Here is a 17,583-nt window from a genome sequence, read left to right on the forward strand (position 1 = left end):
AGTGGCCAGTCCTTTCTGGATTAGTCAACTGAGACTGCATAGCAAAATACCAATGACTTGGACTTGAAACAACCGACATTTATTGCTTACGGTTCAGGAGGCTGAGAAGTCAAAGAATAAGGTGCCAGCAAGGTGGCTTTTATCCTGAGGCCTCTTCTCTTGGCTTCCTGTAGGGAAGCTGCATTTTTCTGAGAGTTCAAATGACCTCTTATCATGCACACTTAAGGAGAGAGCACTCTTTGGTGTCTGTTCTCATAAGGACACTAAGCCTATCATGGGGCCTCATCCTTAAAACCCTATCTAAAACCCCCTTCCAAGAACCTCATCTCCAAATACCATCACATTGGGATGGTATGTGAATTTGGGAGGATTCAGACGTTAACTCTTTAACATATGGTTCACCCCTCCAAACCCAATTTCTTTTTCTACCTGACTTCCTCCCTAAAGTCAAAACTAGATTTATTAAGTAAGGAGAAACACTTGAGTAAATGTCATGCATGTCAAGATGTCAGATACAATGTACTGCTAGGTTACAGGTACGTTTCATTAAAAGATGTTTGGACCAGTCATGATTTTATATATAGTTAGAAAAAAGACAGTTTGCAACTATTATCTATCTTGCAAATAATGTTGCATAACATACCACCCCAGAATTCAGTGACTAAAAAGGGTTAAGTGTTCATTGCTTATCCATCTGGAATGAGCTGTGGGTCAGGGATATAGGACTGGGGAGTCGCCTGTCCTCAGCTGGCCTCTCTCATGTGTCTGGGAGTAGACTGGCTCTTGGCAGAGGTCTCAATTTTCTAGGATTTGTATAGGTAGGAAAACCCAGTCTTCCCCACAGGTTTCACTTCCTTCCAGAGGACTAACAGGCATGTTTTCTCAGGAGGCAAAAATGCAAACAAGCCAGTACTCAGCCTTAAACCCAAACAGCAAAAGGAAACACCCAAGGCATTTTGAATCCTAGTCTTGGACATGGTGTACCGTCACTTCCAACACATTTTACAAGTCAAAGCAAGTCCCAGGAATAGTTCAGACTCAAGAGATAGAGAAATAGACTATGCCACTTCATGGGAGGAATGAGAAATCACAGGCATTTTGCAATCTACTACGTCCAGGATAATCTTACCAACTCTCCCTCGCTCCTTTCTGTTTTTAAGGAAAAACTTACAAATTTCAATTTGAAAGTATGTGATTATAACGGATATATGTTTGGGGGAAAGGTATTACATAATTCATAAATTACCCTTTAAACACATAGGCCAAATTTGTGTAAATGAGATCATTTTGTTCATAGTATGAAAAAGTTTTTTTTCATAAGTCTTTTGGTTTCTTTTGGGGTTTTATTTTTGGGGGGAGTGGAGTGGAAAGTTTAGAGAACCTTTTTAGAGAAAGATCTGAAAATAATTTAACTTAATATCCTTCTGTTTGTTGAGCTAAGGAACATTTTTATCAAACTGAGAAACTTACATATGTGTTATATATTACATATTTAAAAGTATATTAATATCAATTAGAAAGCTTAACAGTATCAAAATTTATTTTCTGAAAATGTGTTACATTCTAATTGTCTTATTATTTACATTTCCAACCAGATACTGCCAGGAATGGGGGAATCGGACTTGTGGAAATTAAGTAATGATGTGCTGCCACCTGGTGTACTGTGCCTGTAATCACCACTTTTTTCCACTAGTACCTCTAGAATTCTAATCAAAAAAAGTTAGAGAGCAATGAAGGGGGACATTTTGTCCTTGCAAAAGGCAAGGTTTCTTAATCCACTGTATGCCTAAGGGACTTTTTGGTAACCTATGAATCTTTTTTAATAATGATGCATAAAATAAAATACTAGAATTAGAGAGGAAGCTATAGTGAAATATAGTTATCAAGAAATGTAAAATGAAACAATTTTCCTATGTACTTATATGAATACACCATAGTGAATCCACCATCATGAACATCCATAAGAATGGGGTCCTAACTAGAATAAGATATATTTCATGCTTGAATATTTATATCAAAATCTACTGTCAGGTATAACTAAAAAGAACCAATAAAAAAATTTTAAAGAATAATATGTGTTTAACACTTAAGTAACCAAATCTAGTAGTTAGTCTAATAACTACTATAATTTGAACTAGTAAACCATGTAAACATATTTTGAGACATCAGCAGCAACAGTACCATAATGTGAAAATGTGTGTCATGAGTAATGCTGTTGCGGTTTGTTGCCTACATTCATATTGAAGGAAATATTAAATTATGTTAGAAGTTGGTGGAAAAATTTGTCACTTTTTTTCTTATCTACATTCATGGACCACCTAAGTTCTATTGGTGGAAACTTTGGATCCAGAGACTAAGTTAACTATTTTTGACCCTTAATATAACTTACATTTGGTCACTTATAAAGGAAATATTATACATCAAAACTCCCAAAAATAAATCTTCATGAGGACTCTAGGAAGTTATGGAAATAGTTTTTGAACAATGAAGCACTAAATTTTCTCTCATTACCATGTAATGAGCGTGATATTGAATGTATCTAATATTTTTTAAATTATGAATTACCAACATAGATATGCAAAATACATGTATAGTTTTACTTTATTTCCTAAGGAACTGACTAAATTCTCTGGGTTCTAGTCCAAGATCTGTCTTCGAATGACTCAGTGACTATGTACATTTCTTTCCTTTCCTTCCCTCTTTTTCTTCCTTCCAATCACTTCCCTTTTTCTTTTGCTTTCTTTCTTCTCCTTTCCTTTGTCCTTCTTTCTCTTTTTTCTCTCCCTCTCCACCCACTTTATTTCATACTTCCTTTAGCAAATATTTTAATAAGAGATGAGTAAATACTAATAACTATGCAGAGTATTATAGGTAGTCATCTCAGAGTCCTCTCAGTCAGTCATGATATGCTATGACCCAGAAGCACATTTATCATACAGCTTACACTTCCAAATACTTCATTATCATGGTCCCCTCCAAGGGAACTTGACATTAGTTTCATATGCCTTTATGGTTCTGCAAAAATTTCAAAAGTGAGAAATTTTAACCATAATCAGTTAAAATATTGTCACTTTCAATTCCTATTTCCATTTATGTTCATTGGTTTTGTACTGCCTAACCATTTTTGAGATCCTGCTAGAGAGAAGTTGGTCAAGGATACATTTAGTTGGGATTTAGTGAGATACAGCTATGTGGTTCATACTCATTTCTATGCACAGAAGAGTTTCTCAACCTCATGATTACACAATAAATACATAAAAATTTTTATCTGGTCAGGTTTTCACACTCCCCTCTTAGTTTATTTTTGCATGCCTATAAAGATATTTACAACTAATTGTATGATTTTGACCTCCAAAAATGCAGAGACCAAGTCTATGTAGCTGTGAAAATTAACATTACATAGGACTTTCCTCACCAAAATGAAGATCTCTAAAAGTGATGCTTATGAAGAGTTGCTTACAAAGAGTTGGTTAAAAAGATAATAAGATTGACAAACCCTTAGCCAAACTAACCAGAAGAAAGACTGGGAAGATGTAAATCAACAAGATCAGAAATGAAAAAGGAGTTATCACCACAGACCCTTATGGAATCCAGAGGATTATCAGAGCCTATTTTGAAAATTCATACTTCAATAAACTGAAAAATCTGAAAGACATTGACAAATTTATAGACACTTATGACCTACCCAAATTGAATTAGGAAGATATAGAAAAACAGATCAATATGAAGCAATGAAATTAAAACAGCAATTAAAAGCCTAACAAAAAGAAAAACTCAACAGATGGATTCTTAGCTGAGTTTTTACAGAAAAATTAGCACCAGTCTTTCCCAAATTATTCCATGAAATTGAAAGGGAGGAAACACTAACAAATACATTTTATGAAGCCAGTATAACTCTGATACCAATACCTGACAATGACACATTAAGGAAAGAAAACTACAGATCACTATCCCTGATGAACATAGATGCAAAAATCCTTAATAAAATATTAGCAACCTGCATTCAAAAACACATCAAAAAGATAATACACCATGATCAAGTGGGTTTTATTCCAGGGATGCAAGGTTGGTTCAACATACACAAATCAATAAATGTTATTTGCCACTTAAACAGAATTAAAGTCAAGAATCACATAATTATCTTTAAAAATGCAGAAAAGGCCTTTGCTAAAATCCAGCACCCATTAATATTAAAAACACTGGAGAAGCTAGGGATCAAAGGAACTTACCTCAACATAATAAAGACCTTTAATGACAAACCTAAAGCCAACAGCGTATTAAGTGAAGAAAAACTAAAAGTATTTCCTCTAAAATCGGGAACAAGACAAGGCTGTCCACTTTTACCACTCCTATTCAGTATAGTCCTTGAAATATTAGCCAGAGTAATCAGTCAAAAAATAAGGAAATCAAAGGGATACAAATAGAGAAAGAAGAACTATCTTGTTTGCGGATAATATGATACAATATCTAGAAAACCCAAAAGAACTCTACTGGAATATTTTTATAGCTTATAAATAAGTTTAGTAAAGTAGAAGGATACAAGATCAACACCCATAAATCAATAACTTTCCCATAATCCAATGATGAGTCAGCCAAAGAAGAAATCAGGAAAACTATCACATTTACTATAACCTCAGCTAACTCAAAAATTTAATTAAAAAAAAAACTAAATACTTGGGAATTAATCTAACCAAGGAGGTAATAAAAGAGCTCTATAATAAAAATTACAGAACGTTGAAGAAAGAAATTGAAGAAGACCTTAGAAGATGGAAAGACATTCAATGCTCTTAGAAAGGCAGAATTAATATTGTCAAAATGGCCATACTACCAAAAGCAATATACAGATTCAATGCAATATCCCTTAAAAGACTAATGACATTCTTCATAGAATTAGGAAAAAAAATTCTATTGACCCAGAATAACCAAAGCAATAACTAAACAAGAAAAGTGAAGCAAAAGGCATCATAATACTTGATCTGAAATTATATTAGAGCTATAGTAACAAAAACAGCATAGTATTGGCTTCAAAATAGACATGAAGACCAATGAAACAGAATAGAAGACACAGAGACATATCCACATAGATACAGTCATCCGACATTTGACAAAGGTGCCAAAAATATATCTTGGAGAAAGAACAGACTTTTTAACAAATGGTGCTGGGAAAACTGGATAGTTATATGTAGAAAAAAGAAACTAGACTCTATCTCTCACCCTGAACAAAACTCAAATCGAAATGGATCAGACTTAGGAATTAGGCCAGAAATTTTACAATTTCTAGAAAAAAAATCATAGAATCAACACTCTATCATATAGGTGTTGGCACTGACTTCTTAATAAAAAACCAAAAGTGCAAGAAATAGAACCAAGCATCAGTAAATGGGATGCCATGAAACTAAAAACTTCTGCACAACAAAGGAAATGATTAAGATCAAGCATACAGAATGGGAAAAAATTTTGACGAGCTACTCCTCCAATAGAGAGGATATCCAGAATATAAAAAGAACTCAAAAACCTTAATACCAAAACCCCCAAATAACCCAATCAATAAATGGGCAAAAGAACTAAACAGAAATTTCTTAATAGAAGAAACACATAAAGAATCATTCAAATATAAATTCATAGATTAGTGAAAGGAGGTCTAGTAGAGTAGAGGAAGGAGAATGGGAGAGGAGAGGGAGAATGGGAGAAGCAGGGAAATCATGAACTGAAATCCATTTCCATGTTTTTATCAGTTTGTTGGGATGACCCCAACTATTGTGTACAACTATAAAGCTCTAATTTTTAAAAAGTGATGCGTATCTGCTTTTGCCCACTCTAGGCTTCCGAATCTTAACTAAAATAGTCAGAATTCACTCCATGTAAGTAACTCTCTATATAAGCTGTCTTAAGATGTTTAACAAATGACTTTACAAAGTTAAAATCATCCCACAGTGAGAATGGCAACTTTGCTGTGTGTCAGCTTGGTTAACATGGATGCTCTTACTCAGAATTTCTTTTCCTAAGTGTTTCTTGTTAGAATGAACATCAAGAAAGATTCTCGTGTGAGATTTAGGTTAATGTGTGCAGTTCACATAGTTATTTCATTTATCAGTCTTCTTCGCTGGTTGGTGTAGGGCAGCAGCCAGGTCTGCTCCACCTACCTCTGGGTCCTTCTTCAACTTCTCTGCCTCCTGGATCTGACTTCATTGTGAAGTGTTGCAGCTTCTACAACCATACCCGAAGTTCAGAGAAAGAACTGACTTAGGTTTCCATCTGTCTTCGGGGGCTTCAGCTCAGGTTTGTGGGTTCCAGCTTGTTCTTGCTCCCCTCCTCTCACCTTCCACCTTCCCTTCCAAACTTCCTAACCTGTGGACTTTGAACTCCTACACCAGACAAAAGAGTGAAATCTTTACAGGTTTCCTTACCAGCTCCCCTAATTTCATAAAATCAAATCCCTGAAACAAATCTCTGATGTTACAAATATATAGCTTAATGATTCTGCTTCTCTGATTGAACCCCTAAATGGTACAAAGACCTACATGTTATATATGACATACTCCATATATAGGACTTGATAATTAAATTTCAATCTGTTTTACTGAAGAAACTGATAATTGTGCTTAGCCCACAAAGTTAAGGAATTTCCTCTATTCTAGTTCTGTTTGGCCTCCTAAAGCCCGTGCAAGGATTTCCCTAATGCTACATTGCTCTCGAGGCCCAGACATTGGCACTGGAAGTTCTTTAAAGACCACAGTGTTTACCATTCTCAACACGATTCCTCAGTTCTTTTATTTCCCTTCTCTAGCACTCTCATAAGCATTATTAGCATTCTCCTCAGGTTGTGTGTTGAGGAGATCATTTAAAATCTCTGTAGCTTTCCCTGGAGAAAATATACCTATTCAATAAATGGTGCTGGGAAAATTAGAAAGCCACATGTAACAAAATGAAATTAAACATCTATTTCTCACCCTGCACGAAACTCAACTCAAAGTGGATCAAAGACTTAGGCACTGGAGCAGAGACCCTGTGTCTAATAGAAGAAAAAGTAGGCCCGAATCTTCACCATGTCAGCTTAGGATCTGATTTCCTTATCAAGACTTCTAAAGAGCAAGAAGTAAAATTAAGAATCAATAAATGGGATGGATTCAAACTAAAAAACTTCTTCTCAGCAAAGGAAACAATCAATAACATGAAGAGAGAGCCTACAGAATGAGAGAAAATCTTTACTACATGCACCTCAAATAAGAACTCAAAAAACTCAACACCAAAATAAGAAATTAAACCAATTAATAAATGGGCAAAGGAACTGAACAGATACTTCACAGAAGAAATATAATCAGTTAACTAATATATGAAAAATGTTCAATATTTCTAGCAATTAGAGAAATGCAAATCAAAACTACTCTAAGATTTCATCTCACCCCAGTCACAATGGCAATTATCAAGAGCACAAACAATAAATTTGTCAAGGATGTGGGGGGAAATGTACATTCATACATTGCTGGTGGGACTGCAAATTGGTGCAACCACTATGGAAAGTGGTATGGAGACTCCTCAGAAAACTTGGAATGGAACCACCATCTGACCCAGCTATCCCACTTCTTAGTTTACACCCAAAGGACTTAAAATCAGCATACTACAGTGACACAGCCACACCAATGTTTATAGCAGCTCAATTCACAATAGCTAAACTATGGAACCAACCCAGGTGCCCTTCAACAGATGAATGGATAAAAAAAAATGTGACACACACACACGCACACACACACACACATGCACACACACAATGGACTATTACTCAGCCTTAAAAAAGAATGAAATCACTCAGTCATAAAGAATGATAAAATTATGGCATTTGCAGGCAAATGGATGAAATTGGAGAATATCATGCTGAGATAAGCCAATCTCAAAAAACGAAAGGACGAATGATCTTGCTGATAAGTGGATGATGACATATAATGGGGGGTGAGAGGGGTTCGTGTTTGGGTTAGAGTTAGGATTAGGGAGGGGGGCAAGAATGGAGGAAGGAAGGACTGTATAGAGGGAAAAGAGGGGTGGGAGGGGTGGGGGGGAAGGAAAAAATAACAGAAAGAATCAAACATTACCCTATGTGAATTTATGATTACACAAATGATACGCCTTTACTCCATGTACAGAGAAACAACATGTATCCCATTTGTTTACAATAAAAAATAAAAAATAAATTAAAAAAAAAGAATGAAATCATGGCATTTGCCAGTAATCAATGGAACTGGAGAATATCATGCTAAGCGAAATAAGCCCATCCCAAAAAACCAAAGACCTAATATTTTCTCTGATAATGCAGATTCTAATTCACAATGGCAGTGAGGCTAGGGAAGAGTAGAGTTACTTTAGATTAGGTAGAGGGGAGCAAAGGGAGGGGAGGGGGTATGGGGGTAAGAAGGATACTAAAATGAATCAAACATTATTACCCCATGTACATATATAACTATATGGTGGGATTCTACATCAGTATAACCAGAAAAATGAGAAATTATACTCCATTATATATGATGTATCAAAGTGCATTCTACTGTCATGTATAACTGATTGAAACAAATTCAAAAAATAAATGAGCTAACGTCGTGTGAAAAAAAAATCTCTAACTTATCAGAGTTCCCCATGTGACATCATTAATCCTGACCTGGCAGCATGAACTTGGGAGTGTTTAATTAGTTCATGTCCAATATCACTTGGGTTATAGTGGCTCCTATTGTTATTTCAGCATTCCCTTAAAAAAAATACACTAGGACAAATTATATCCATAAAATTCAGTATATAGCATTAGAACAGTACAGAATGTTGGGGCAGTGTACTACCTCAGGGTCAGGGTCATCCCCAGATTCACTTAGGCAGATATCAGGAAGAACTTAGCTTTTTATTTCATGTTACTACTGCACATCCTAAAAAATGTTTTAATAACTATCACCTCATATTTGAGGTTTTCCTCAATTTTTCCAGACAGAGTTGATGTCTTCTTTGATTAGTATGCAACATTGTGCAATAAAACCACACCGTGTATTGACTGGAAGTTTCTCCAGTTCATCCATCCATACAGCTGTAATCCTTTTAAGGTCAGAAATCACACAGTATTCACCTTTGCCTTACTAGTGCCTCCTGTTTTGATGAGCGTTATGAAACTTTAGTTGACAAATTATTAAGTTATAGAGTTACATTTTTTCTTCCTTTCTTTCTTTTTCTTTTTCTTTTTTTTTTTTTTTTTTTTTTTTTCCTCAGTGCTTGGGATTGAACCCAAGCCTACTCTACCACTGAGTTACATTCCCCGTTCTTTTTATTTTTTATTTTGAAACTGGATCTCCCTAAGTTATTGAGACTGATCTCAAACTTGTGATTCTCCTGCCTCTGCCTCCTGATTCACTGGGTTTAGAGTCATGTGCCACTGTGCCAGGCTCTTTATTTATCCTCTTTAAATGTGTCGTGCCTGGGGTAAACAACTCACTACTCCTTTTATGTTACCAGACACCTGGCTGAACACTGAGGATCTACCAAACAATTAAATGCTCACAGCCATTTCAGACTGTCTGTATCAGAGCTGTCCTGCAGGATTTCCTGGATGATGGCTATTATAAACTTAGAATATGGCTATTGTGATAAAGGAAATGAATTTCTAATATTATTTCATTTTAACTATTCAAAAACAAATAGTCAAATATGGCTACAAGCGACTATATTAGTCAGCACAGTTTCGGATGTTTGGCATTATGCAGACACTTCCACATTTGAATCTTTGAATCTTTGAAAAGTGCCACAGGTAAAGTTCTACTAGCTTCTTTCCTTTGAGAGTCAGCTTTTGAACCTGAACCTACTATAGATATAGGGTGATAATAATCTCATACAGGAACAGATATTGATAAAATAATCTTTTCCCTAAACAAATGACCTCAGAATTTAGTAGCATCATGAATTTCAGATTTTTATGAGTGATCTTTATATGTTGCCTATTTTACTTATTTGTGTATTGCACTCTATTTTTCAAAACATTTTTAATTATCTGAAGATTCTAATGAAATGGAACAGAAGATAAACCTGTTAGATTAATGTCAACTAAATCTAAACTAACAGAAAGTTAGTGACCCTTAGCATGAAGATATTTTATACAATATTATTTTTACTGCAAAGTGAATATATTGTTACTCAATAAATTATGTTTATTTTAACCCCTCCTGAAAAAGTCTTCTGAGATCACAGAGCCATTATATGAAAAGAACTATACACAGTTTACTAAGTACATCTGTATAAAATTATCTATTAATAACACAGTTTTAAAACAGTGACAATTTGGCAGGTGTATGTGGGAGGGGAATTCTTGCTTTCTCTCACAAAAAAAAGACAACAGAAAAAAAGAAATCTCTGTAGATATGATTAATGAATTCAGGATGCTTGATGTTATCAGAGGTTTAATCTATAGAAAATACACTTAACTGGAATTTAGAAAGGTGGTTTACCCTGATAAAGTTCATAAGAAAGGAACTGTAAAACCTAGGATGTAGCTTGAGCTTTATCATATATGTTTTACCTACTTGTATTTATCAAGGAATTCAGAAGACAAATAGCAATTATAACTTTTTTAGGAAGTAGAAATAAAACCAATTTAAACCAAGTACCTCAAGAGAATTAGCTAAACAGCTAGCCTCACAATGACTAAATTTAAAAAATTGCATTTACTGAACAGCTCATCCATTAACTACAGGCTTTTTAGAGTAAAATGAGATCCATTTTTTAACAGCACTAATAAGATCCAAAGGAATTGCAGGATAATAAGCACACTAATAAGATTCAAAGCAATTGCAGAATAATAAATATAGAAAATAAAATTTGGTCTTTATGTAAGTTTTGATGGGCGATCCTGGGCTACAGTTTTGGAAGCAGCCTATTGCATCTGTTTCTACAGACCTGGGCTTGATTAGATTCATTATTTATGGGGATCACTGAGTCAGTTCTGTGCTTCAATTTCTCCATCAATAAATGTGGATAATCATGAATTTTCATATGGAGAGCATTTAGAACATTAAGTACTTAACAAATATTAGCCAGTCTCATTAATGGCAAAATTAATTAATATTGAGGGAACTTTTCTGAAATTAATAGTCATGTCTCTCTTCTTCAGTTTATTTCTTAAAATGTATATATTGATATGTGTGATCTTCAATAACAGCTTTCTTCTCTCTCAGTCACAAGCTGTGGGAAGACAAACAAGGGCGCTGCCAACCTTCAGAAAGAGCAGGATTAAAGAAACTGCAATTTTGAGTCAAACTAAACTCTACTCACTATCATATGTGTCTAAGAACATGTGCAAAAATAATTATAAATGATAAAATTAATAGCAAAAATAACCTCTTACTAGTGAAACATGGTAACAATAGTTAATGCTATTATATTATAGCTTGAAGTTGTTAATGAGATCCTCATTAAAAATTCTGAAGTGTTTTTGTTGTTGCTTGTTTTATCAGAAATAATAAAAAGAGAAAAAGAGGGGAATCTGAATCCCACTAGAGAATTCTAGCAGAAGATGAGTTGCCAAAAGAAGAATTGATGGAGACAGCTGGAAAGAGGAAAGGTGGGCAGACCAAATCTCTAGGACCTGTGGGAAGAAAGGATTGTATTGAGAGCTGATGGCCACATAAAGATGATCCCAGAGCTTAACCAGCAGGAGGGCCCATCTTATCTAACAGGAGGGACACAGGAAAATGTGCCCAGTCAGAGTCTATCAACTGCCTGATTATATAATGAACGTAAATATTCACTGGAGTTAGGCAAATCAAGTCTTAATCTTGGCTCAGTTGTTTGCTGGCAGTGCAATGTTAAGCAAATTATTTAAACTGTTTCATTTTTATTACTGTGAAATGAGGACAGTGATTATATTTTTCTTATGCCTTTATCAGCATTATTCTTGGCAGAAATTTTTTTAATGGACAAAAAAATTGTTTGCACTTATGGAATACAATGTGATATTTTGACATATGTATTCCTTCTGTTTGAATCAAGTTAATTAATTTATCCATTATTTCACATTCTTATCTTTCTTTGGTAATGTGAACATTAAAATTTACTCTCAGCATTTTTGTATTTTATTATAATTGACTATGTTTTACAATAGATGTCAAAAGCATGGTTCCTTCTGTCTAACTGAAACTTTGTGCCCTTTGACCAATATCTCCCTATTTGTAATCTTCACATAATTATTTGAAGCAAATATTATATGAGATGATATGAAAATGAAGAGAGATCTCTAAGTAACTATAGCTAATTACACTTTAGTTAAACCATTAACTACCATGGAGAATCTGCACGCTATGAAATGACTAATGGCCTCAAAGTCATTTATTAAGCTTGTGTACTTTTATCTTTTCTAAATCTTGGTAGCTTTTCTTAGACTCTTTTATTTTGGTTTGTCGACCTTTCTCATGACCTCCTCACCCTGTACTTCCAAAGTCATATGCTAGCTGCAGTTGGATATGAGGACATAGTAAATATGTCCATGTGCTTCTTAAACTCAGGACTAATCTCTGCTTGATGCCAGATTTAGAAATATCCCTTCTGCCTTAACAGTCCACCACTATAAAGAATGCCTGTGTCCTGGAAGGCAGTGTAGACCTCCCACACACTGGCTTCGTGCATCTATACCTGAAACAGGGACAGAGAGATTGAATACAACCACATTCTATATAAGTATTAATATCAAGTTTGTTGAATGCTTCAAGACAACCAGCAAACCGGCGTTCTCCTCAATAAACAATCACTTTGTCACTTACTTTTAAAAAGGTCACTCACTATGCTACAGGCTTTGAAGAAGATATGAAAAGAATTTGGAAAATCTGATCTGTGAGATGTTATTTAAGACGTGTTTAAATCCCTGGTACTGTGATACAGAAAGGAGGGCTGTGATAAATAGTCTTTAGTCTTGGACCCAGGTCCAAGAACCCCCACGTGACACTGGTACACCACTCCTCACCCTGTTTTTCACTCACTGATCAAAAATAATTCCATGAATTCATTTTCACCCAGAATTTCAGCATTTATTTCTTCAAACCCATAACACATGGTCCACAAGGAAAAACAAAAGCAACAATTAGTTGTAGCCTCCTCAATTTTTAGTTAGAGGTTAAGAAAAGTAATCAGAAAATGCATAAATTGACAATACCTGTCTTCATTTCCTAAAGGCACTGTAATACAGAATACAGTTCCTAACTTACACAGTTCAACTTGTAATTTCTGACTTTACATTGGTGCAAAACTCACTTGCACTCAGTAGAAACCATACTTGAAGGGTGCATTCACCATACATTAATGGTGAGCTCCTGTATAACAATTTTGTTTTTCACTTTTCATAGATTACATGAGATAGTCAATATTTTATTATAAAATGGGCTTTGTTTTAGATGATTTTGCCCATAGACTAACAAGAGTGTTCTGAGCACATTTAGGATAGGATAAATTATGATGTTTGAAAGGATAGATGTTTTAGATGCATTTTTGACTTACCATATTTTCAATTTACAAATTGCTTATCAGGAAGTAATTCCAACATAAGTCAAAGAACATCTGCACCAACAGGTGGGATTTAAAACAACAGAAATTTATTGAATCACAGTTCTGCAGCTAGAAGTCATAGTCATTCTTCTGATGGGGGAATTGTTTCTTGCCTTTTTCTATCTTCTGATATTTACCAGGAATCCTGTGTTCCTTGGCTTGTAGAAGAATCACTCCTGTCACATGACCATCTTCTCCCAGTCTGTTTTCATTTCTTCCCTCTATGCTTATCTATATCCAAATTTTCAATTTCAATAATGATGCAGTTCATATTGGATTAGGGTACTCATATCAACCTGGTTGAATCTGCAAAGACCCTATTTCCCAATGAAGCAAAATTCTGAGGTACCAGGGGTTAGCACAACATAACTTTTTTGGTGGTTAATGTTTCATCCCATAACCATACCCCTTCTCCCTCCAAAAATATTCAATGAGTACACCAGATTTAAAGTTTTGTCAAGGATCAGGAACTGAAAGAAACATCAAACAGGGCTTTCATCACTTGTATAGTCAAGATATGACTTACAGGAACCATCAGGAAATTGAGAGATATTGAGGTGAATTTTTGCCTACCTGGTTGAGTCAATCCTTTGGCAAATAAAGTAATGTAGGAATAAATATTTATATTCATGATAACTTGGATTTTTCTAGTTTTCCAAACACTGTTCTAAATGTTTAACCTTAATAATTAATCCCTTCCATTACCCTACATTGTATTATTGTTATCCCCATTTTATAGTTGGAGAACCTGAGGCACAGAAGAGATTAAATAATTTGATCAAAGCCACACAACCACTAAGTGTCAAAACTAAGATTTGAACTCAAATAGTCTAACCCCCAAAACTGTGTCCCCAATCACTATGAATGGTCCCTGCATTGTATTCTAATGGTGAAACAAGACATAGCACCATGAAATGACTTAAAACAAATAGTCTTGTGCATATCAGAACTAATGAGCCAAATTCAATCCATAACAACACCCTTTCTCCCTCTAAAAATATTCAGTGAGTACACTAGATTTAAAGTTTTTTCAAGGGTTGTTTCATTTAGTAACACACTCCATTCCTTACAGTTTTTTGAGCAAATTTTATTAAGATAATAAGTCTGACTAATGTTTTTCACCTTAAAGATATTAAAATATCATTATACTTTGAAAGGATGCTAATTAGGAAATAAAAACGTCAAACACATGCATGAGAAATAGACCAATAAGCTATTGGTATTTTGGTATAAGGGTATTTAAACATAATTTTCATAAAATCTCTTTAACTATAAATATAAACCATTTTTGCAATTAGAAAAACAGTATGAATTTGTCTTAACAACATATGGACACGACTAAGTATAAACACTTGTGTTTGTTGGTTTAAATCTTCCTTTTAAGTGACCTTAAAAATTGTGTATCAACATAACCTCAATGCAAAAAAAAGAGGAATTGTTAAATTTTAAATTGGAAACACTACTAATATTTAGCTTGCTTAAAATTTCCATTTGAACTATTATTGTAACTGATTTTGTGTGTGGGTGGAATGGGTACTGGGGATGATTGAACTCAGGTCCTTGCTTGTGCTAGGCGAGTACCCTATCACTGAGCTACATCCCTATCCCTGGTTATTACTATAAATATATATATGCAATAAATATTTATTACTTTATCTAGAGGAGGTTGGGAGGTGTAAAGCCTTGCACTGATGTCTATCCATTTTTAGCTAATATGTTTAAAAGTTATATCCCTGATTGAACTGAGTCCCAAATGTACTGATGACAATATTTCTGTCATTATAGTTTACAGCTGGTTTCTTGGTTCTGTTTTATACACAATGCATTGCCAAACTGCTGTGCTTTAAAACCCATTTAGATTAAATTTAATTGTTCTAACACTTTAATTGTATTGCTTATTCTATGGTAAGTAGTATAATACTTTTCACTGCTCTGCTATTTTTTCCACAAGTGCTTTATAAGAAATTATCATTCATATTAAAGACAATTCATAAGTGGAAGACACCTTAATTTTGCCTGTGTAGGGAGAGAGAGATCCACTGTACGTCCCCCTATGTTCTTTTTTTTTTTTTTTTAATGTTGAAAAAATAAGGGCATATTTGCAATTAGACTGCTTGACTCTGTTTAGATGATCCCAATTTTGTTGGCAACATCCAAAACATCATAATCAGGAGCCAATCCAATGAATATATGCCTTCTCTCCACCAGGCCTGATCAGGGTGTTAACCTTGGCCACATCAATGTCATAGAGTTTCTTTACAGCTTGTTTGATCTGGTGTTGAACACAAGTGTGAACACAAGTGTGTTGTTGTCTTCAATCTTCCTCATGGACGACTCACTGGTCAGAGGGACCTTGATGATGGCATAGTGGTTAAGTTTGTTTCCCCTGGGGGGCACTCTTCTGAGGATATTTGGGCTACCTCTGGAGCCACATGTCTTGGGCCACCGGAAGGTGACGTGCTGATCTTCTTTTTATGGCTGTGGATGTCCTTCATCACTGCCTTCTTGACCTTCAAAGCTTTTGCTTTGGTTTCAGTTTTGGGACAGATAGGAGCTTCCTTCTTAGCATTGGGAACCATCTTCCCCCTTGAGTTCTTATGTGGGCTCTTTGGAGGAAAGTTTACGAGCTTTATTAATTTTACGTGAACATGCACATCTTTGCAAGAGTGGAATCAGAAGAAATGACCAAAGCGTGATACTTTTGCACTTTTTAGAAAAAGAACCATAAGTCATGAAGGAATTGAAGGACAAATGAATCTCTGGAATGGGTTAGTAAATTCTAGGGATGTCACTAAGCAATACATGATGGTGGGGGCAGATATAGAAACTGGTGGAGATAAGGATTACTTCTAACAATTTGTTTATTCAGGCTTATTGCAGCCCCCATTGAAAGTCTCTGGTAATCAAGACTACTTTCTAGTATTGGGAAGGACATTCCTCCCAAAAGAATCTGTATGGTTTGCTGCTCATAGGAAAATATAGATCAAAGGGCCCTTTCTGAAGTTAGTTCTTCAAGTGATTTCAGCTTAATCAGTAAGCCAATTTGGCATGTTTTGAAATGGTACATGCTTAGCTCCATCATAGGTGACAGCAATGCTGTAAGGAAAGGGGGAAAGTTTTCAATGACTATCCTCTATGTAGGCACTAGAACATCACTTGCAGATATTGTTTTTAGGAACTAGAATGAGTCCAAGTCAATAAAATGGTTGTAGTATTTTTTGACAATAAGTATAACAAGACACATTTGTAGAGAAAATATATTTCAAGCCCACAAGTGCTTTCTGAATTAAACTCCAACAGGAATACTTAATTTTATATTCTGAAGATTTCTTTCTGTAGCTCATTACATTTTTTATAACTTTATTTTATTCATTTATTTTTATGTGATGCTGAGGATTGAACCTAGTGCCTCACACATGCTAGGTGAGAACTCACCCATTAAGCCACAACCCCAGGCCAGTTCATTACATTTTATTTATTATCATGTTGACTTTTTAAAACATGTAGGTGTCAAGAAAGTATTATAAAATGAAACTGACCATTAGGACTTCAATAATACCCAGTTCAGCCAGGTAGTGATTTCCTGAATAAATTAGCTTCATTTCTTGATCCCAAACAAGTACAATATCATTTTTTTTAATTTTAATTGAAAATCATAAATTTACATAGGGCAATATTGTTTGATTCATTCTGTTATTTTTCCCTTCCCCCCACCCCTCCAATCCCTCTTTTCCCTCTATACAGTCCTTCCTTTCTCCATTCTTACCACCCACCTTATCCCTAACCCTAAACCTAACCCTAACCCTAACGCTAACCCCTCCTACCCCCCCTTATATGTCCTCATCCGCTTATCAGCGAGATCATTTGTCCTTTAGTTTTTTGAGATTGGCTTATCTCATTTAGCATGATATCCTCCAATTTCATCCATTTGCCTGCAAATGCCATGATTTTATCGTTCTTCATGGCGGAGTAATATTCCATTGTATATATATGCCGCAGTTTCTTTATCCATTCATCAACTGAAGGGCA

The 17,583-nt window shown here is 35.0% G+C and overlaps 1 pseudogene across 1 annotated transcript; it reads right to left on the reverse strand.

The window, feature by feature from the left end:
- Positions 1–15,426: 15,426 nt before the first annotated feature.
- LOC306669189 (large ribosomal subunit protein uL23-like) lies at positions 15,427–16,787 on the reverse strand (annotated as a pseudogene). Its single transcript has one exon. The product of its transcript is annotated as a large ribosomal subunit protein uL23-like (transcript).
- Between the last annotated feature and the right edge of the window lie 796 nt (positions 16,788–17,583).

The sequence above is a fragment of the Sciurus vulgaris genome (assembly GCF_902686455.1).
Source record: "Sciurus vulgaris genome assembly, chromosome: 9".
In the NCBI taxonomy this organism is placed as follows: Eukaryota; Metazoa; Chordata; class Mammalia; order Rodentia; family Sciuridae; genus Sciurus; species Sciurus vulgaris.